Below are 23614 nucleotides of genomic sequence, written 5' to 3'. Positions count from 1 at the left end.
CCCACTGGCCGCGGTTCGCCGTCCCGGGCCAATGGGGGCGGCGGGAAGCTGCAGCCAGCACATCCCTCGCCCGCGCCGCTTCCCGCAAGGGCAAGGGACCCTTCACCTAAATCTGGGCTGTAACTTTCACAGTTGGCAGTTTTGTTTGCCAGACCTCTTGAAGCCAGGCTAATCAGTCTATGCTATTTTCCCCCCAGTTTGGGGTGAAACTTCCACACACTTATCTACATTATGGATTTGCATTATTTTTCCCTCTTTCCCCCCACCTCACCATAGGTCATACAGAGGAAACATCTTTTAGCTTTCCCATTGAGCTGGGAATAGAATTGCTATCCAGTTCATAAAGATACAATTGTTTGTGACTATTCCACGTGTCCAAAGAATTACATATGTCACACAGATGTTTATCCTTAACATGAATTCACTTTTCCACACAAGTATAATAAATTGCATCCATAACTGTAAAACAATTTCCATATGGTGCTTACTAATACTACCTCATTTGACCTGCAAAGAATCAAAAGGGTTTCAGGCCTCTTTTAAAAAAAAAAAAAAAAAAAAAAAAAAGAATTAGGAGGTCTAGAATATTAATAGAGACGCTTAAATATTGGAAAAGGGTAGGGAGGGTCAGCTGAATTTTGAGTAGGTCAACGTCTGTTTCTTTCAAGGGCTTTTCTGACCAAGTTGCTAATTTTGACAGTTTACCTACATAAAATTGTGCCAACATAATTTTCTAAATTACCAGAAGAGGACTAGAGGTGGACACCCCTTGAAGGATCTAATAGATTCCTGCCACTAGACTTGAGAGTCTATTTCAGCCTTCAGTTTAGAGGGTGGAAACCATGAAGGGACTTTAGGGGTACAACACTACCATCACAGCACCTAACTTTTGTGTGCCTAGAAAATCACAAAAACCACACTACAATCCACAAAGCTGTGTAAGGCTCTCTGTGGGTAGAGACCGGCGCCTTAGCATGTGATCCACAAAAGCCAGAGTGTTCAGCAGCACCTTGCCTAAACTAGCCAAGGGGAGATGCTGATGTGCTAAGCCCTGCCCCTTTCTCAGTGGTCGGCACCTCACCATGCTATGATCCACCAACAGGAACCCCTCTCCCAGCTAAAGTGTCTATGTAGTTTCATGAGGGACTGAGTTAGACATCTGCCTCACTCTACACAAGAGGAGGCGGAGCAGGCACTCACACTCACTTTTAACCCTGTGGTTGGGGCACTCACCTAGGCTGCGAGAGACCCAGGTTCAATTCCTCCCTCCCTGGTAGCGGCAGAGAAAGGATTTGAACTGGGATCTCCCACCTCTCAGGAGAGTGCTCTAATATCTGAACTATGGAGTATTCTTAGGTGAGGAGGGGTACTCCCTCAATCTCTCCTGTTGAAGCTGTGCCATTACTTTACCTGCCTTTACAACCATGTGCTTCCTCTCTGTATATTCTTCCTTAAAACATTTCTTCTGGGGAGCCCTACTTTACCATAAGAAGCATTCTCTCTCTCTCTTTCTCTTTTTTTTTTAAACAACACTTTGTACCCCTCTACAGTATACCAGCCTGTATCTTTTGTCCGTGTATTAAGCCCATTGAGGGCAAAACCATTGTCTTCTGTGTTCAGTAACATGCCAGAGAATATGCCTGAGAACTGTTAAGGCTATGCCATGGCAAACTGTCAGAATGCTGGCCAATACCAGGGTTTGAGTTAATTAGAAATAGACAGGAGTACATTTTGTACATGTGGAGTCTGCTGATTGAGTAATCTTCCAACTAAACACACTTACCTGAATATTCATAGTCACTTAGAAGGCAGTCAGATTTCCTGAGCGCAACTAGTCAACTCAGGCAGCGGCTTGGTATGGATTCAAAAGAGAAATGGTCAGACAGGAAGGGATTTTAGAAATTGAGAAGCATTTGGTTGCAAGATCTGAGGAAAAGGAATCAGGTATATTTTGGAAGGATAGGAGAATGAGGATGTCTCTGTATGTATAGTGAGCTCCTAGGAAGCTAAGAGAGAATTAAAAAATCAGGCTATTGCCTCACAAATGCCATCTTTGACCAAAACAATGGGCTAAAATCTGCCTTCAGTTAGTTTTCTACAACCAGTATTTGTTCCACTTGTCTAAGGTTTATGGATTAGTGAGTGGGGAAAACCCACTTACCTTATTTTAATTCCTTGTCTCATTTAAATCACATGTCTAAAAAGCTTGGGAAAAGTAAGGAAGCTGCAAATTTTTGGAGCTGACAAACATAGCCACATCTACAGTTGTCTGAATGGATGAAATGCTTGCCTAAGAATTAAAGTGATAAATTTTGCCTTACATAACCCTACTAAACTTGCACCGTGTAACTAAGGACAATTTGGCCCAAGGTGTCACTAGCAAGGACAGTTAGAAATGAGGCTCAGTAACCTATGGTGCCTGACAGCTGCTGCAAGTGATAATAAAACATCAAGGTTGAGACAAAACTAAGTTAATGGGCTCCCCCTCCCACAAGAGGGTTTATCAGGCAACAAATAGTTCTGGGATGCAACAGAATCCCAATGTCACCCCAGATAATCCTCTTAAAGTTTTCAGGCTTTCTCTGAAAGCTGTCTGTGCCAATGTTAGCTCTTAAAGCAGACAATAAATTCTAATTCAGCAAGAGGTATTTTAAATAAGAAATGCAAGGGTCTCTATGGTGATTTTAGGTTAACAAACGTAAGGCCTAGTCAGGATGAATTTGTGTTTAAAAAAGAAATGAACTAAAAGTACTTTTTAAAGAAATGGAGGGAATGGAATAAAAAAGAGAGAATTCTGATAATTTCCTAGCAGGGATTTATTATCTTTCAGTTATAAAAGAATAAAACAAACCCACCCCGATGGTCTCCAGGGAAAATGCTGCTGTTTATAAACGGTGAGATGGGCTGTGATGGAATGTCCAAATGAAGTCAGACAGCATGACTGAAGGCCACCAACTAGCCAAGCACCTGACATGCTGAGCATCTGCCATACAATCTGTAATTGGCTTTGAACCAAATCCTGTAAAATACTGTGCACTTAGCAACTCCAATGGGTGCTTAGGACCTCACAGTATCTGAGCCATGGTCTTTGAGGGCCCAATCCTGTAAGGTGACAAGCATTTCCCCTTGACTCTGTGTTATGAGAGTGGGATGCAGGATTGGGCTCCGAATGGTGCAATAACCGAGGCTGAAGTTTAACAGACCGACCCATGTAAAACCTGAAAGATGTCGATTTAAGTCCATATATACTAGCATAGAGTGAGAACATCCAATCTCCCTCTACCTATCAGTTGTAACCATAAGCTGATGACTTCCTCCTTAATACAATATGAGAAACAAACAAATTATCATTTGGTTTTGTTTCTAGCTGAGGAATGACTTCAATGATGCAAGCATTAGCCTGCCAAGTCTCACATGCACCATAAATACAATCCAGAAAGAGGTGTCATCCTAAAACAGCTGCAGACAGTTGCTTAACCCCCCAAATCTCAGGAACTCAATCAACTCGGCACTAACGTAGGTAAAGTATGCAAGGATTTGCATAGGTTATGAAGTGTGCAATGTTCACATGGGCACCATATGTTCTCTGGCCAACTAGAAAAGGACAAATTCTCAGTATGGCAGCACTGAATAATACTGCACTGTGCCCATTCTCCTGTCCAGGGTAGTGTAATATCTCCCAGGCAGAAGTTATGGAGGCTTTGCATTTCAATCTGTGAGATCTTTGCAGCAGACCTGCAACAGCAAATAAACTTCAGTTCATACACTCATTATGGGAAGCTAAGCAAGCTTATTGTGTTCTAACAGTTGACTGGTTTTCTCAATAAATCAACGTCAAGAGAAGATATAATCCAAACACCACAAACTCCTGTTGATAGCACATTCCACATGCTGTTAATCAGCTTTATGAAAAGAACTAATTAGAAATATTGCAGCTACTTCTGTAATGAGTCGGGTACCTTTGGGCAATGAAAACATCACAGTTGGTGACTAATCTGATTAAAATATGACCATATAGATCATTGTTGCAACCATTGTTGTTATATATTTGCAAAAAATCTTGTACAAAATATGGCATGTAAGATGTCTATGGAAAGATTATGATTTGCTAAATATGATTATGCTATTTGTAATCATGTATCATTTTTGTATTTGAAGTTATGCGTATTGGCTCATTGAAGTTATGAGTGAAAGTAAGCCGATGCGGTATGGCATACCGGCAAGAGCCGGTACACAGCTGACTGTACTGGTAGGGGGCAGCTTCCCCAGAACAGCTATTTAAAAGGGCCCAGGAGTCCTGGCAGCGGATGGGGCCCCATGCCTCTTAAATTGCTGCCAGAGCCCCGGGGCTTCCAGCCGCCGCTGCAGCTACCGTTATAATGGGGCTCCGGCAGTGATTTAAAGGATCTGGGGTTCCCGACTGCTGCTGCCAAAGTCCCGGGCCCTTTAAATTGCTGCTGGAGCCCTGGGGTAGCGGCAGCAATTTAAAGGGCCTAGGGATTTAAAGGCCCCGCCCCTTCCACCTGAGGCCCCGCCCCCTTGCTCAGGACCCCAGCCCTCTGTATCGGTAAGTCTCTTAAGTTACTTTCACACCGTCTATACCTATATTTCAAATGTTTGCTCCTGAGGTAATGCCCACAAGGTATTTAGCCTGCACATCTTGAAGGAACTATTCAAGTAGAATAACCCATTAAAGTACACTTAACTTACAATGGAAGACACTTATCTACTCTCAATGGACTTTCCTGCTGTGACTAGGTGAAATCATGCATGGACAAGTCACATGTCCATGTGACTCCAAACACCATCTTGTTACTGTGATTTTTCACAGTAAGAACAATGGGATTCCCTCCACATGGCAGAAGAGATAAAAGGCCCTGGAAACGTCTCCATTTTGCCCCTGTCCTGGTCAAACCTCTGGACAATGGACTTATACTAATGGGAGTATTCTAACCAAGGGACTGAGGTCCTTACAATGATTTGGAAGCAACCAGAGATTTCTCAAGCCAGCAGTTTATTCCATCACTGCTACAAGCCTGAACCAAGAACTTTGCAATTGTTGTATGTATCTGATTCCTTTAACCAATTTTAACTGTCACCTTTCTTTCATTCAATCTCCATGAAATCTCAGTGGTTTGACAGCCTTCAGCTAGTGGAACCATGATGGCGTGGCTGCTTTCGGGACCTTGTGCATCCAACAAAGGATGGAAGAACTGGCCCCTTGTTGATAAAATTCAAAGGTAAAATCTTGGAGAGTATATATCCTATTAGTGTTACAGGAAGCCTCTTCCATTTGTTTGTGTGAGACAACATGTGCATGTTTATGAGAAATGTCTTATTTCAAGCCAGCTAGTTATCTTATGTGTATTTTCCCTGTTTAATATGTAAGCAAAAATATGGTACAGTATGACCCCCAAATCCACATTGTCTACATTTGGTCTCTGCTTCTCATGGAAGTGCAAAAAATAAAAGCTGAGGCAGGGGCAATAAATAGGTAGACTGGAGGCTAAATCCGGACTACCAGATACTTTTGAATGACCACAAAATCTTTTTATTATTGTTGGGTTTGTATTTTCTCTGGAACCTTGGCCAAAAAATCTACAGCAATAGGCCCCTGATCTCAGAAATTCTACTAATAAAAAACATAATCTTTCAACTCATATCTGCTTGAATAATATTTACCCACATAAATAGACCCTCTGACTTCAACAGGGCTATTCATGTGACTGTGGTTTGCTGGGTCAGTGCTCTTGTCTGGATTCTGGATCTTGGAGCAAACAATGCACAGTGTTGATGATGAGATAATTAATCTAATTCCATGTTAAGTATGATTGTCTGGCCTGCTGGAGGAGCAGGAGATTGTTCTTAAAAGTAAGATTAAAGGGAATTTTTTTTTTTAAACAATCCAGTTCTTGCCAAATAATTTAAAGGGGTATTGAAGAATTAAGCATTGAAGGCACTCAGCATTGCCCAGGTCCTATTAAAAATAAATAAATAAACAGATGAGCTGCATAAACAGTCACAGTGTACATAGGACCTAAACACACAATGATGGGCCAGCACATGCCCCAGGATCAATGCATGGAGCTCTCACCCTTCCTGCCTGAAAAGATCTTGGATACCCCAGTCTCACCTCTTCTAGTGCCCTGCAGAGGTGCCTCTGGTGTTGGGATCTGTAACGCAGGTATGAGGATTGGATGTCAGCACACTGAGTAGGGATGGAGTATGGGCACATTGCATCAAGTGGAGGGTTATTTGAGGAGCCAGGCCTTACAGATTTGAAAGATATTTAGGCACCTAAACCCTTATACTGAATAATAAGCTCTAAAAATCACAGTTAAGATATTTTTGAATACATAAATTTATTGGCAGCAATTTGAATTTCTACTCATTAGTAACTGATTCCTCTAGTTAATAATAATAAAACTTTGTACTTATCACTTTGCATCCAAGCACCTCAGAGTACTTGAAAAATATTAAGCATCTTAACTTCCTCTGAGGAAGGTAAATATTATTACACTGTTTTTTTGTTAGAGCTGGGTAATTTGGAGCATAAGAAAAGGACTGTATTTTCAAACTATATTTACAATGTTCACCCTTTGACAAAATTTAGCTTTTAATGGGAGCCAGGCACATTCATTTTGAGGACAGAATTTAACCGAGAGACCTGATTTTCTTGTCTTCACCATGTGTAATCACTTGTACCTGTACAAATGGAATGTAAAATGATACACCATGTCACACCATTGATTTGTACTTTTCACACATTTTGCATAGGAGTAAATGACAGCACAAGGTACAAGGCAAGGAAGAACCATGTCCTAAGTGATTAGAAGAAAAGGTAATTGGGCAATCGCCTAAAGCCATCGTGAAGGAGTTGACTCACCCTCACTAGAGGTGTTAAAAAACTAAAGAAAATAAAACTTTAGCAGGATTAGTTTAGAAGAAGATGTTACTCAGTGCAGTGAAGTGGCTGGGAAGAATCCAGGAATGTTTTCCTACTGCACCCCCTGTGAGAAAGCTAGTATCAAAGGTGCTACCATCATGTTCGTACAGGAGGACCAAAGGGGTGTAAAAAGGAAAGGAAGGCCCCTTGAATATTTTTTTAGTTTGAAATTCCTGGTTGTTTGTGTGAAGAAAATCTTTGTGTTTGATCACACTTTGTTTGTTTGTTCTCATGGTTTCCTTTATCACTGTGCGGGCATCGATAGCATTTAACAATGTGTGTTTTGTTTAGCTGTGGGAGAAGAAAAAGATATTCTCACCTTAATGAAAATGAGGCTATTAGTAATAATACTTTGATTCCAGTCGTATACCCAAACGATTACTTGGTGTACATAACACAGATTTTCAAAAGGACAAATGGGAGCTAGGCACCTAACTGCCATTTGTCCCTTTGAAAACACTGCTCTACAGCCAAAATGCTTCTGAAATAAATGTAGTCAAACTTTACTAATTCTGGGTCACTGAGAACGAAAATGATGCTTAAAATTGTTGATTGGCTCTAGTTTTCAAGATATGCTATTGGGTCAGTATATATGACCCTTGACTTGGGAATGGCGGAGGATAAGTGAGTTATAAAGGGAAGGGATCTCAATTTAAACCATAAATGACTAAAATACATCTTTGACTAGATCTATGAATAAATCTATGACTGGGTTTGGACAGTACTTGCTTTTTAGGCAAAACAATGAATGATGCAATCTGCAGCTGGTATTGCATCATACATGATATGAATTGCATCATGTTATTCCTAGAAGTCATGGATGATGCAATCATAACGAAGCTTACATCACTCTGCTGAACAAGTTGCCCTATATCAGCTCTAGAAATCACACAGTGTCGTGCTCTCTTATTTGTCAGTGTTTGATTTTGCAAAGAGACACATTTCTGTTTAGCCAAAGTGAGCAGAGATGCCAAGTACTTGTGTGAACAGTGCAGATAACTTCTGCTATGTTTGTGGTGAAGTGACTTTTGCATCACAAAAGCGCAGTATAACCACTATGGTTAAGAAAGCCTATCACCTTTATTTTGGCTGCAAAATTGGAGATCAGGACAAGCGGTGGGCCCCACACATATGCTGCAACACTTGTGCAACAAATCTTCACCAGTGGTTGAACAGGAAAAGGAAATCTATGCCTTTTGCAGTGCCAATGATTTGGAGAGAGCCAACAGATCATACCAGCAATTGTTACTTCTGCATGGTGCCTCCAGTTGGGAAAGGTGTGTCAAAGAAGAAAAAGTGGACTGTGCATTATCCAAACATTCCATCAGCTATACGCCCAGTACCCCACGGAGAAGGACTGCCGGTTCCTGCTGCACCAGAATCATTCTCACTTGAGTCAGACAAGGAAGAGGATGAAACTTCTGGTCCTGAACCATCAATGTCACAGGACCCACATTTTCTCCCATCCTCCTCCTCTGAACCACACCTCATAACACAAGGTGAACTGAATGACCTTGTCAGGGATTTGGAACTACCCAAGAGTAAGGCAGAGCTGTTGGGCTCCAGACTACAGCAGTGGAATCTCCTGGTAGGTGATGTTAGGGTTTCCATGTTCCGTGACTGTCAAAAGGATCTTGTCCCATTCTTCTTCATGGAAGGTGATCTTGTAGCCTGCAACAACATCGATGGTGTGATGGCAGCCCTCAACATCGTTCACGACCCAGATGAGTGGAGACTGTTCATTGATTCATCAAAGAAGTGTCTTAAAGCTGTTTTACTGCATAATGGCAATGTTTTGCCATCAATTCCAGTTGGTCATGCAGTCCATATGAAGGAAACCTATGACAACATGAAACAACTTTTGAGGTGCATAAACTATGACCAACATCAGTGGCAGCTTTGTGGTGATTTGAAGGTTGTTGCTCTCTTGCTTGGTCTGCAGACTGGATACACAAAGTACTGCTGTTTTCTCTGTGAATGGGATAATCATGCAAGAGATTCCCACTACATCAAGAAAGACTGGCCACTCCGACAGTCATTGAAGCCTGGGAGGAAAAGTGTTCAGCATCCACCCCTTGTTGAATCAAGGAAGATTTTGTTACCATCCATACACATCAAGCTGGGTCTGATGAAGAACTTTGTCAAGGCCATTGCCAAAACACAAGCAGCTTTCAAGTACCTCCGTGGAAAATTTCCAAGGTTAAGTGAAGCTAAGATAAAGGAAGGTGTCTTTGTCGGTCCTCAGATTCGTGAACTTCTTTGAGATGATGCATTTGACCATGCACTGCGTGGCAAGGAAAAGACAGCATGGAAAGCCTTCCAGTTAGTGGCAATAAATTTTCTTGGAAACAACAAGGCAGACAACTACAGGTTGTTGGTGGAAAACCTCCTCAAGGCATACAAAAGCCTTGGTTGCAACATGTCACTAAAGATACGTTTTTTTCATTCTCATCTAGATTTTTTCCACCGAACTGCAGAGCAGTGAGCGACGAGCACGGTGAGCAATTTCACCAGGACATTGCAACAATGGAGAAACACTATCAGGGCAAATGGAGCCCATCAATGCTTGCAGACTATTGCTGGACAGTGACAAGAGATACTCCATTTAATGAATACAAGAGACAAGCCAAGAAGCGCCGAGTAGACACTGAATAGGATTAAACTATGTACATAATAGTTTTTTGCCTTTTGTTTCATAATAAATTTTATTTATATAACCCTTTTGCTGATTTTTAAAGTGTTACATAAACAGGACAGGTGTATTATGTAAAGCAACCATAAACATATGAAAAGACCTAGGTTTACAATTTATGATTAAAACTCTACTATCTACACAATATACATAGACACAAAATGTAAAAACTTAAATATCTTAGAAACAGTAGCCAATCAGTTGTTTTAATTGTCATATTTGAATTCAGCACATCAAAATACATAATAAATAGCACATTTTATCTCTGAAACAGACGACTTCTCAAAAACTGTAGACCAGTGAAATCTGTGTTATGTACACCAACTGATCGTTTGGGTGTGCAACTCCCATTTGTTCCTTTGAAAAGCTACCCCCATGTGCCAATAAGCAATATTAAGAGTCAGGAAGAATGTGGGCTCCAGGACCCAGACCACCAAAGCTATTCAGGCACCTAGCTCCCATTGACGTCAGGACTTGAATGTGCCTAAAGACGATTGGTCTGGGAGCTCTTGAGCTACTGAATTGAGACCAATTCCCATTGAGGTCAGCAGAAACTGAGGGCTCAGCATCTCCATAGGATTGTGACTAATCTCCTTAATCACCAACACAATTAAACTGGTAATTAAGTCCTTTGAATTGAAGGGACTTACGGTACTTGCTTAACTTTTAACCACATGCTTGGTGTTTTATTGAATTGAGATGGCCTAAGGGACATATTTAAGTGCTTTCCTGAACCGTGACCTAAATGAATAGTTTTGTATAATTCTGTACCAAAGTTCTTTTCTGAAATTAAGGAGAAATCAACATTCCAATCCTGAAGTAATTTTGACCTAAAGAGATTGTCAAGTCCATATATGCTATTATGCTTGAGTAAAATCTAATTTATAGGTGGTAATAGAATGTGAAAGAATGATGGTTTTGACTGAAGGTTTAATAGTTACATTAAAATGTGTTTGCTCTAGTGCTCCCTCTCTGTGATGATTTTTATAATCTATTAAGGCAATTCCATCCTCCTTATGAGCTGGGAAGCCAAGGTCACATCTGACCACCTCTGATGTCATCCACACATCTGTGGAAGTTAGAGAGATGGCATTTTTCAACAGACTCCTTTGTCCCAGTGTCCAGGACAAATGCTTAATCAATTGTAGGATGTTTTTTGTCACAAAACTCAGAAGTTCTAACGTAATGAAACTTCCTTATAGAATTTCTTGTGGTGCCACAGAAGTATTACCTATTACAATTAGGACAATTCTGAGTCATCTCCATATGATGGTGTTTATTGCAGAGCTCTCTCAGTGCTTTAAACAATTGGAGGGGGAGAACTCACAACTCTAAAATTTGAGTTTACTGGCAAAGAGCAAGCTTGGCTCACTTTAGGATGGACTGGAGACTGAAAATGCTAGAATTCCATTTCCCCCCTCCCTCCCCAATTCTTTATTTTTGTCACTTGGTACTAGGTAACCCACACCCTACACCTTCAGTGCCTAAAGTCACTTTTGAAAATGAGACCTAGTAAACAGCTAGGCTGAGCAGAGCAATGCCTAAATACCCTAAAAAATCTGGGCCTTAGTCTCTGTTCCTCAGTTCCCCATCTATAAAATAGGGATAATACTGCTGTTCTCCCATCCTTCATCTCTTTTGCTATTGTAAATCCTGTGGCCTGAAGCACTGGAGGATAAGAAGCTGTCTGCTTCCATCTGTTGGTGAACAGGGGGGGAATATAGCTTCAGAGCTTCTTTTGCATATGCTTTCTACCCCTTCTGTGGAAATTTTGGGAGTCACCATAACTGTACACAATTCAGAACTGGCTGGGTAGTGGAACTGACCTGTGAGGAGGGGAGGAAGGCTACTTTGTAGTAAGGATGAAGACCTCTTAGGGCTAGTCTACACTGGCAACGATAAAGTGCTGCCGTGGGAGCACTTGAATGTGGCTTGTGTAGTCGCGGCAGAGCACTGGGAGAGAGCTCTCCCAGGGCTCTAAAAAAAATCAACTCCACAAAAGGCATAGATACCAGCGCTGGTGCACTGTCTACACTGGCGCTTTACAGGGTTGAAACTTGCTGCGCTCAAGGGTGTGTTTTTTCACACCCCTGAGTGAGAAAGTTGCAGCGCTGTAAAGTGTCAGTGTAGACAAGCCCTTAGTTAAAGCCTTAGATGTCAGCAGCAGAACCGAATGAACTCCAGTGAGGCCTCTTCTACAAGGTGGCTAAACAAAGCTAGAATCACTATAGCTGGATTAGACAGTGAAGACTCAGGACAGGACCAGGTAGCCCTTCCCAAAAGGCTGAAGATAGGTCCTCAGGATTCTGGGACTGCATTACCCAATTACACCAAACTTTGAGTGGGTTTTAATGGATGAGGAAGGGGAAGTGATGTAAAGAAACGTTTGCTTATTGGATGTTCACACTGGGGCAAAGGTGGAAGCGGCAGAACCACAGTAACAAACCCCTGCCAAATTTGCAGTGGGACAGTGTTTTCTTTATTATCTGTATAGATAGACTGTTGCTATATTTCCTTTTCCAGTAATAGTTTTCCTTGTTTCATAAAGACCCAGTGCTTATGAGTAGGGAAGCCTTGTCTATTCAGGTCACCTACAGAAGGTATTTAGTAATCCCAGAAATTCTCTGTGGTAGCCCAAGATAGTGGTGTGTGCTAGGTTTTTAAGATGGACCCCTAGCTATTTGAACCTCGCCCTCATTGCTGCCAACAACACAGTGCAGCCTTCTGCCAGATGGGTAGGTATGGTGCCTAACACAACAGGGCCCTGATCGCAGAAGGCTGTATTGTCTAGTGGATAAAGGACTGGCCTGGGCATTCTGTTCTCTGCTCTGCTACTACCCTGCTGGGTGACCTTGGGCAAGCAACTTCACCTCTCTGCCTCAGTTTCCCCATCTGTAAAATGGGGATATCTCCTTTGCAAAGTGCTTTCATATCTTCTGATAAGTGCTATAAGAACTAGGTATTATGTAATTGTAAACTATAGTGGTTCTACCTTTTCACATATTAATACAACTCTTCTGAGTGATTACCAAATAAGCAGCTATGAGACTTTTCTCAGCATGATTTAAGACTAAACTGTTGTTGTTGTTGTTACATGAGAAGAACTGCAGTTGAGTAACTGAATAGTATGATTCTGCAGGACTCTGATGATCCTGGTTGTATGAAGGATCAACTGGATATGCTTCTGGAAGCTACTACTATAGAGACTTTCTATCCATTAATATATTTAAGATGATTCTTTGTCTATATGAGAAGGTAAATTACAGCTATTACAACATGTTGCCACTGGGAAAATAAGAAAATAACTATTGCTTTCAAAAGGTGGCACTGTTGGAAAACTATATGGAGGACAGGAAATAGAAACCACAACAAACTTTACCCGACCCTCCTTGCCTAATGCATTAAAATGTATGCTAAGCAGAAAATAAAAATGTAAATTTCCAAGCTCATACTTGGACAGTTTTAGGGAGGATTAAGATAACATGTCAGGATGATAGTTAAGTCCCCAGTAAACTGCTAGCATTAAACATGAAGGTGGATGAGGTAATTTTTGGGGTGATATCTCTTATTTTTATTTTTTATCTAATATCTTGGGACCAACATTGAAATATTAAGGCAGGTGAAGCATGTTACTAGAATAAAAACTTATACCAGATTGTGTGGTAAATGGATCATAAGCTTTGGTAAGTTCATGCAAAACAAAGTTTCATGCAGGTAGATCCCAGTACTGCACAGAACCAATGCATATAGCACTGTTGCCATGTTCTTTATGTGCTGTATGCTGAATAGTTATGTCATTACATAGCTAGCTAGTACATGTAAGGGGAAAAGCTAATTAAGTATATGTTCTGATCAGATGGATGCATTTACTTGACTGCAATAATGCGGGGTTTCTTACAGATGTTAGTTTAATGTAATTAGACTATTAGCTCTTCAGGACTGGTATAGGGACCTGATTCTGATCTCATTTGAAATGGATTTTGTGCCAGTGAGGTACCATCAGTTTAAACTTAATTTTCATTTACACTGATGCAAGTGAGATCAGAATTGGCTCCCTTCTTCTTTTAATGGTCAGTGAAATACTAGGTATATTTATGGCAGCATATCAATAAGATAGTTATAACAAATATAGGCCAGTCACTGATTTTTATTGATTCTAGTTTATTATGGTGATGAGTACAGTATAAAATGGTTGCTAGTCAGATTTTGAATTGGTTGTCCTTTGTATAAGGAAGGGGTTACAGCAGATTATTGACATTAGTACTGGATTTTACTCTCCTCCCGTTAAACTTTGAAAGTCACAAAAAGTACCTCATGCATGTGACATCCACTGACACACACAGCGTCAAAGGAAAGGAAGAATCACATTCATTGTGAGGTGTCTTCTTCGGTGAACATTTAAGAGTATAATAGTACATTTGATACACAAAGATTTTCTATATGTATAAAGAGAAGGAAAGCTAGAATGGAATCTTGCATATAACTAATCTAAGTGTTTGTCAATACACAAGTTTGTACCAGTTATAACTATACCAATATAGTTAAAGCGGTATAGTACCCCTCTCTAATGTGTTAGAAAGGTGCTTTCTCCTGGTACAGCTATTTCAATATGGAAAGGGAAATAAACTATACTGGTATCAGGCACTTTTATACTGATTTAACTCCCTACATTAGGGGTAGTACTAGTTTAACTGTTGTGGTTTGAAATAATCTCACCGATAACCAAAATAGTTATACTAGTAAAGAAACTTGTTTCTACACCAGGCCTGAGGGTAAAAATATACTTTGGCGAGTATAAACTAGGCTCAATAAAGAAGAATGACGTTTCAGAATGAGATGTAGAGTCTGATTCTGATCTCAAATCAATTTAACACTGGTACAACTCCATTGACTTCAGAGCCCTTGATTTAGGCTCCCACCCTACAAAGCACTTAACTTGTGTGTGTGTGTTTGTTTTAAGCATGTGGGTGGCTTCAATGCACTATTTATATTACTCTGATACTTTGAGCAAAACACTTAAATGTGATTAAATTAATCGGTTGGGATCAAAATGATCTTGCATGGACAGAGGTGGAGACGATAACCTAGTAAGTCTTTTCCACCTCTAACTTCTATGATTCTTTGCCCTGACAGCTATGGTCACTTCCATCATTTGGAGGAAAATTTAAAGTTGAAGTTCTGACCAGTTCTGGCCACTTAAGATCCCATAGTACTTTCCCCCAGCAGTAAGTTTTTGCTCTCATGCTATAGCCAAATTCTAGTTTGGATATATTAAATTCTGTTTACCTAAAATGCCTGAAGTCACAATTGGATATTGTATTTAGCAATGGTTCTTGCTGTTTGTTTGTTTTTCTAAATTGATATCAAGATAGAATACGTAGCCAGTCAGACTTCAGACACCTGTTGCTATGAGTATTCCAATTTTGTATTCTTGATCACCAGGGCAATATTAAAAATGGCTTACTTGGGATTTTCTATTTCTGACTTAATTATCCTTAATCAAAACCCCTGTCAATTTGTATAAGCTATGGGAAGGACAGAGCCACAGCACAATTGAAGGCTCTGATGTCATTGACAAAGCTAGTTCCCAGAATAAACGCAATTACAAACTGTATAATCCCTGATTTATTTCTCCCATGAAGAATTAGGAAATAACTAAACAGCCACTTTCACTTCTCCTGGATTAGGAAATAGATGCAAGGACTCACTTGCAGAGTATGGTGTTGTACGGTAAAGAATAGATTGCTTTCTGGTATGCAGCTGATATGATCACAATGTAATGTAGGCTTATTGGAAATCCTGAACCAATACTCTTCACCAAGAATAGTTGGCTCCCTCTGAGCCATACTTTTCTTCGTGGAAATCTATGTGTATCCAACTCAGGAAAAAAGAATGACAGCCAGATACAAAGAAGTCTCCAATTAGATGAAGTTGACTTCGCTGGAGACACTCTGTCGGTGCAAATCTGACAGTAAGTATGGACTAACTATAGCTCTCTTTCCCAAATGGAGAAAGGATAAACAAAACACTTAGACTTTAATCTGTTTATAGAATTTGATATTTGCCTTACAAAATATCAAACGGTTCAAATTCTCTAGGGTCTTTCAGTCTAATTTCCTTTGAGAACAATGTGCTAGGACATTAGCAAGTTAAACTTCCATACAACTATTGTTAGACAAAATAATAACCCGGGGCATGTATCTGGCCTCACTTACACTGGTTTTATATCTGCATATCCCCATTGGCCCTGATTCTCCCATCTTGTATAGCCATCTTACACCTGTGAGTATGAAGTGCTACCCATTCTGTTTTGATGGTGTTCTATGCCCACCCTGCAAAGGGGTGACTTCAGTTGTTGTTCCTGCTTTACAGGCCTCTTATGAAATACACTTTTACTAGGAGTAAAACTTTCTATTTTCGGACCATGCTGAATATTTCAAACATAATTTCTCTCAATAAATCTTATTTACAATAGTTCTATCCTTTCCTAGCACCAAACTCTCTTCTGTTTCCTAAGCACAAAAAATAGGATGAACTCCTCTTGGTTACACCAGATAAACCCAAAGTAGCTCATTGAACTCAGAGGGATTACTCCAGATTTACATGCATACCTGACTGCAGCATTTTCTTTCTTTGGTCTCTGAAAAAACTAACCTCTGGTGAGGTGCACATTTGGTCCATATCTATAACAGCATACTTGACTGTGCCTAATGGTATGTTGCTATGCTACAAATGCACTATCTGCTTACTGTACGCAAGTAGAAAGCTATCAGATATTAATCCTATACGAAACTGATCATTTAAAAATCTAAAGAGGTCCCCCAAAAAGCCTTAGACAGATGGATCACTTGCCTTTCCCCATTTAAGAAAAATAGTCTTTTTTTTTTAGATGATAAAAAGCACTCCATGTTCCCCAAGCAATGTTAATAGCACAAGACAGTGTATAGTAGATTCAAATTTGCTTTCATAAACCTTCCTACACAGTACATATTCCCATGCACTTTAAGGAAGAAAACGTCACCATTTGACAAACATGAATCATCTCTGGTGAACACCACTGTGTTTATTATAAAAGGAAAAAAAGTCCTCATGCACTTTCGCTCATATTTAAAGCAATCTCTGATTATAAACAATGTGTAAGCAGCTGGTACCAGTGAGCTACCATTAGCTACTAACATTAGAGGGAGCACTTACACCTCTGGAGGGACGTTGACTCAAATGTATTAAGATCGATGAGTACTATTGTTTTAGAAGTTTAGATTCTGTTTTTACGATGTTGCAGTATATTGCATTAGAGTATGTAATGAAAAATCATACTTATGTTATGTTGACCTACATTAGTATGCCAGTGTGTGTTAATTGGGTTACATTTGGCTATGTAATGATGGTGCCATAATATAAAGCAACCACTGTAGTCTGTGTGTGGCAATAAAAACAATGATTTGATAACTTATCAGTTAGAAATCCTGGCCTTGAAACACATAGGTGTTTCTACTGATCACACCGCTGTGATAAAACACAACACCAAATATATTTCACTGTTTGTTACTGCTTCCTGATTCTGCTGTTTCAGCAGAGAAAATCTTTATTCTCTTCTAAATGCAGCACCTGAGTCAAGGAAAATGTGTTGCGCCTTCTGGTTGTAGAAAAACAGCTTGTGTGATATTCATTAAAGACCCCATGGACTTAAAGTCATCAGGCCCTAAAAAGTTGTTGTGACAGGGTTTCTTTAGCATGTTCTTGTTTAAATTATCACGTATTTGAGATGTTTTTAACTTGGTTTGTTGTGTGGAAATTTAAAAGGGTTGTTTTTCCTGGCTGGAACAATAAATGTTGCTGTGCAGTTAAAAAAAAAATAAATAAAAAGAAAGTGTGAGACTTCCACCCAGGATAGCTAGACGAGAGTCTGGCAGCTCTCCTCATGTGGGCTAGTGTGGATGCTAATTGTGAGTTGGTTGGCTGTCACTCAGGAAGTGCTTTCAGTCTGAGTGATCCCCTCTGAGCCATTGATTCAGAAAGATGAGTGCAACCCAGCTTCCCCCAAAGCAATGCAATTGGGGGCTGCCATTGCTTTACCACAGGGACAGATAATGTCCATTCTTATCCAAGTCCAAGTACGTTGCATGACTTGGAAAGTCATGTGGTCTTGTTAAACATTAGAGAATCTGTTCCCCACCCCTTCCACCCAAAGCTGGGCTTTGGTAATGGCTACAGGAGGATTGTGTGCCAGGTGGGTATCTTTCTGGAAGAGCCATAACTGTGAACTGGCCCCATTCACTTATATTAGGGGTGGATGTATATTTTTATTTCTTTGTAACAGAAGTACTAAGCACCAAATGCATAAAGAATTGTAGCTAAATTATTTAAAAAAAACAGCCAGGATTATTGAAACATCCTAACAATAAACTCAACCGTGGCTTATAGAGGAGGAATGGTCAAGTGGTTAGGGTACTAGTGTAGATCTCAGGGGACCTGGATTCAGTTCTATCTAGTGTGTGCTACAACTGCCCTGTGTGAGTTTGGGCAAGTCAGCCTCTGTGTCTCTGTTCCCTATCTGTAAAATGGGGGGACAGTACTTCACAGCACCCCTGTGAGGTTCCCTATTCCCTCACACCAGTGCAGGCACTTATGCAAAGGCCTGGGAAGAGATCTAATTCTTTGTTGTTATACTTTTAACAGTGGGCCAAATTCTGCATTCCACACAGCAGGCGCAGAGTGGACTGCTGAAATCCTTGGTCTTTCTGCTCAAAGTTCTAACAGTGGTACCAGTTAGTGCCAGTTCAGCTATCCATCCACAAGAGACTAGATCTGAGTATGTGCTTAATACAGGCCAGGCTTCAAAGAGCCACCACTGTTTCAACTTCTTTCACTGAAGACACTTCACACCAGAGCCGGCTTTAGGCCGATTCCCCCAATTCCCCGGAAATTGGGCCCCATGCCTTAGGCACCTTTTTAATTTTTTTTACTCACACGGCGACGGTCTGGGTCTTCGGCAGCACTTTGGCGGCGGGGGGTCCTTCATTCGTTCCGGGTCTTCGGCAGCATTTCGGCGGTGGAGGGTCCTTCAGTGCCGCAGAGCGAGTGAAGGACCCCCCGCTGCCAAAGTGCCGCCGAAGACCCGGACCGCCGTCGGGTATTCGAATCGGGCCCCGCAGTTCCTAAAGCCGTCCCTGGTTCACACCATCTCAAATCAACCCCTCACTTCCTCTCGTGTGCATGCCCCCAAATTATTGTTTTACATAGGGGATTTTTCTTGTGCTTCTTGGAGGAATTTTGGATCAAAGTTTGGGGAAACCCAACTTTAGATCAATGCCTTCTAAGCAGGGCTGGCTCCAGGCACCAGTGCAGCAAGCAGGTGCCTGGGGTGGCCAATGGAAAGGAGCAGCACGTCGGGCTCTTCGGCGGCGGGTCCCTCAGCCTCTCTCAGAGGGAAGGACCTGCCGCTGAATTGCCACCAAAGAATGAAGCAGTGGCGGTAAAGCTGCAGCCAAAGTGCCGCCGATCGCGGCTTGGGGCAGCAAAAACGCTGGAGCCGGCCTTGCTTCTGACACGGAAAAGAACCTTCCTCCCCAAAGCTTGCGCCTCACCTATTTGATTGTAATCTAGCAGCGTTTTGCTGTTAATGGGCTTCCGTGTGGGATCAATAAGGTCCCTTCGTGTCTTACACTCTGTCAGTTATGTCTCACTCATTTTTTCACTTTATTTTTTGTTGCTTATTATGTTGCTCAATCCTGCGTTATAATCCTAGATGATGAAAGGTTTGAAGCCATAAGACTCAGTTTAGACAAAGATTGACAGCCATGTTATCAGTCAAGAAAACAGTAGCTTCTCTCTCCAGCTCCCTGTGAAGAGGCAACTGTTAAAATCCCTTTGTGTGTAATCAGCATGTCAGGCTGAATCCTGACTAGTTGTGGGCCAACTTTAAAAGAACTGAGACTTGGGTCAGATGCTTAGCCAAACCTCCCTGAACTACCCTTAACTTCCCGAGTCTTCAAAACTGGCCCATGACTGGTTAGAATGTAATTAATTTTTTCTTGCTTATGTCCCTTTATTTTGGTTTTATCCTGGTGTTTTCGAGGAAGTGCCACATGGAAAATGTATAATGTCGTGGCAGAAAAATGAGTCCGCTTTGAACTTAAAATGGGCACATTTTCATTTTTCTTACAAAAAGAAAGATGTCTCCTAGCATGTTCCCCAGCCCTGACGCAGTGGAAATCCCTTCCATGGAGTAGCAGCTACAGGAAATGTGGCAAGATTGGATTCTCTGCTCCCAAAATCTGTGATAATCATGGGAAGGTAATTCAGTCTACTACTGACTCATCCCTCATGCTGTAGAACTGTCCCCTATTGGGGAACCAGGGGCAGCTGTGGTCGTAGGATCCCTGGTGGCATGGATCTAATAGAGATGCTGTGATGTGTCTCATGCTACCCAGGACTGTGAGTCGGCCTGGTAACGACCTGCCTCCAGCATGCGGAAATCTTGGCTATGGTGGCTGGGTGTCAGCTCCCTCACACCAGCCTCTCAGCCCCTCAAACTTTATCCTCTGGGCTATGCCAGCCCTGACTTTGCCTTGCTGGTTAATAAGGTGCATCCCAGCCCCCAGGTCCCTTTGAATTGTTCCCCCGTGGTATCCAGCCCCTGACACTGGCCAATTACAGAAATCCCAGATCCTCTCCCCCCCTAAGGTGCAGTATAGCCCATTTTACCTTAAATCACCACTCCTGTATCACGCACACTACTTGTAAGAAAACAAAATAAGGTTTCAGAGTAACAGCCGTGTTAGTCTGTATCCGCAAAAAGAAGGACAGGAGTACTTGTGGCACCTTCATATATGCATCCGAAGAAGTGGGCTGTAGTCCACGAAAGCTTATGCTCTAATAAATTTGTTAGTCTCTAAGGTGCCACAAGTACTCCTGTTCTTCTTTTAACAAAATAAGGCTTATTTATGAAAGGATCAACATTCCACTAGAAACGAGAGGAAAAAATGGTTGAAACAAATGGTTGTAGTGCAAAATAAAATCCTAAAACACAAACCTAATAAGAAAGGTAACTACTAATAAAGGATATTATCTAATAAAGAAACTCCCTCTCCCCTCCCTTCCCCAACGTTCAGGTTGTTGCAAAGCTGGCTGGTTTCACAGCAGTCATGAACAACTGGACCCTGCGAACACCCCTGCTTCCCAGAGAAAGGATAGTGCTTTTTCCCCACCATGTGTGTGATACTGAAACAATCTTTTGTTTCTGGTTATATAGAAAGGGGCAAACCCCTGTCTTGTTCTAATGTTTCTTTTTTACCTTCAGAGTTTGCAGTTGCCTCTGCTGGTTTTCCATTGAAAGTTTTGGGGCTAAACAATTGAGCCTTGCATGGCATAACTGGCTAAGCAGGGCAGGGGGGACAAGTGTTTGAATGGTCCATCACTGAGCCATATTATCCCCTGCTGACTAACTTTTACCCTAAGTCCCTAAAACATACTTTCAGCATAAATAAATTAATTCCTTAAATATTACCCAAACATACATCTCACAATGATTATGAATCTTGCCAGGTTAGGAGCTTTCTGCAGTTACCTTGTATGTTACTCTTTATGAATAAATATCCTGTGAGCCATGTGTTTGGTGTAATGAGTTTGTCAGGTCTGAGATTAGCTCTTTGCAAAGAACAGGGAACGTTTTTTGCCAAGGAGCCTCTGTCACAGATGCACTGCCCAGGAAGTTCAGTGGGAGAAAGAGCAGCTCAGTGTAAGTAAGAATAAGCAGAGAGCTTCTCCAAGTTATGCTCTGGCTGCCTATAGCCCCCTATGGTCTATGGAAGGGGTGGGCAAACTACGGCCTGGGGGCTGCATCCGGCCCTCCAGATGTTTTAATCCAGCCCTCGAGCTCCCATCGGGGAGTGGGGTCAGGGGCTTGCCCCGCTTTGCATGTCTCCTAGAAGCAGTGGCATGTCTCCCCTCTGGCTCCTACGCGTAGGGGCAGCCAAGGGGCTCTGCACGCTGCCACTGCCCCAAGTGCTGACCCTGCAGCTCCCATTGGCCAGGAACCACAACCAATGGGAGCTGCAGGGGCGGCGTCTGCGGACAGGGCAGCGCGCAGAGCCGCCTGGCCACGCCTCCATGTAGGAGCCGGAGGGAGGACATTCCGCTGCTTCTGGGAGCTGCTTGAGGTAAGCGCCACCTGGAGCCTGCACCCCAACCTCTTCTTGCACCCCAAGCCACTGCCCCAGCTCTGATCCCCCTCCTGCCCTCTGAACCCCTCAATCCCAGTCTAAAGCATCCTCCTGCACCCCCCACCCCTCATCTCCAGCCCCCCCCCAGAGCCCGCACCCCGAGCCAGAGCCCTCACCCCACCACACACCCCAAGCCCCTGCCCCAGCCTGGAGCACCCTCCTGCACCCTGAACTACTCATTTCTAGCCACACCCCAGGGCCCGCACCCCTCCCAGCCCCCAATTTTGTGAGCTTTTATGGCCCGGCATACAATTTCCATACCCAGATGTGGCCGTTGGGCCAAAAAGTTTGCCCACCCCTATTCTATAGGAAGCAGGATGCTGCCGAACTCTGATTTATTCTCTGTCCCGTTCTCTCAATGTAGCCCCCGTGCTGATATCTAGGAGAGGCCAGTGCAGAATCATTGAGGCAACCGTGCCTGTACCAGGCAGGAGCAGTTCCCTACATTGAGGTTATTTCCCAAGGGCTGTTTCATTCTGACCCTCTTATATTGCTGGAGAGGTATAAAGAGGCAGGAGTGGGGAACTAGCCCTCCTGCCTTTATTATGTTTTTAAAACCTGATAACAGTTTTTGGACCTCCTTCTCCTCTCCCTTACATTGTTAAACCAATGGTATAACCCCCTTGACCTCTCATTTACACCAATGTAAGAGAAACGAGAGTGACCTCTTTCTAACTATGTTCATAAACTATTTTTCTGGGTCACCATAACTCTCAATTATACAGAGGTAATTATAGTGGTGGCACCCTACTGATCTGCTGAAATGTCAGATGAATCAGTCATATTTGCCATTTCCTAATATGTAAGAGGGCAGTGGAAATCCTAGTTGTGTGGTTTATTTACCAATGATTTAAGTACATACCTGTGCATTATCCAACCGTTAAACCACGGTGATTGGTGTCTTAGGGTATGTCTACACTGGCAGAGTTACAGCGCCGCTATAGAGAGTGCTGAAGGGAAACCGCTGTTGTGTGTTCACACTGTCAACTACCTGCGCAATAGCGTGTTCGCATTTGCAGCTGTCTTCAGAGTGGTGCACTCTGGATAGCTATCCCACTGAGCATCTCCTCTTCTTCTTCTGCCGCTAAGAGTTGTGGGAAGGCAGAGGGGGTCGCAGGGCATCCTGGGTCCTGTCCCAATGCCCCAGGATGCATTGCTTCGCATGCCTGTGCTTCCATCTACATTTGGCACCATCTTTCAACGGTTTGTGTACTGCACGCTCTGCTCTGCCTCTTCGGTCTGCAGAAATGGATCCCACACTGTTGACCAATATGCTGCTCGCTCTCACTAAGACGTCATGAGTGACAGTGGAGTTATTCCTTAAACTACAAAGGCAAGAGCAGTTTGACATTGATCTCGCAACACGTACTAGCTATGACACGAGATTGCTTGTGGCATTCATGGAGGTGCTGACCACAGTGGAACGCTGCATTTGGGCTCAGGAAACAAGAACTGAGTGGTGGGATCACATCATCATGCACATCTGGGATGACGAGCAGTGGCTGCAGAACTTTTGGATAAGGAAAGCCACATTCATGGGACTGTGTGATGAGCTTGCCCCAGCCCCGTGGTGCAAAGGCACAAGAATGAGAGCTGCCCTGTCATTGGAGAAGCGCATGGTGATTGCACTGTGGAAGCTGGCTGTTCCAGACTGCTACCGATCAGTCACTAACCAGTTTGGAGTGGGAAGTCGACCATTGGACTCATGTTGATGGAAGTGTGCAGGGCCATTAATCACATCCTGCTCTGAAA

This window comes from Trachemys scripta, chromosome 8 (assembly GCF_013100865.1).
Source record: "Trachemys scripta elegans isolate TJP31775 chromosome 8, CAS_Tse_1.0, whole genome shotgun sequence".
Taxonomy (NCBI): Eukaryota; Metazoa; Chordata; order Testudines; family Emydidae; genus Trachemys; species Trachemys scripta.
The sequence above is the reverse complement of the archived record's forward strand: the minus strand, read 5'-3'. Positions refer to the sequence as shown.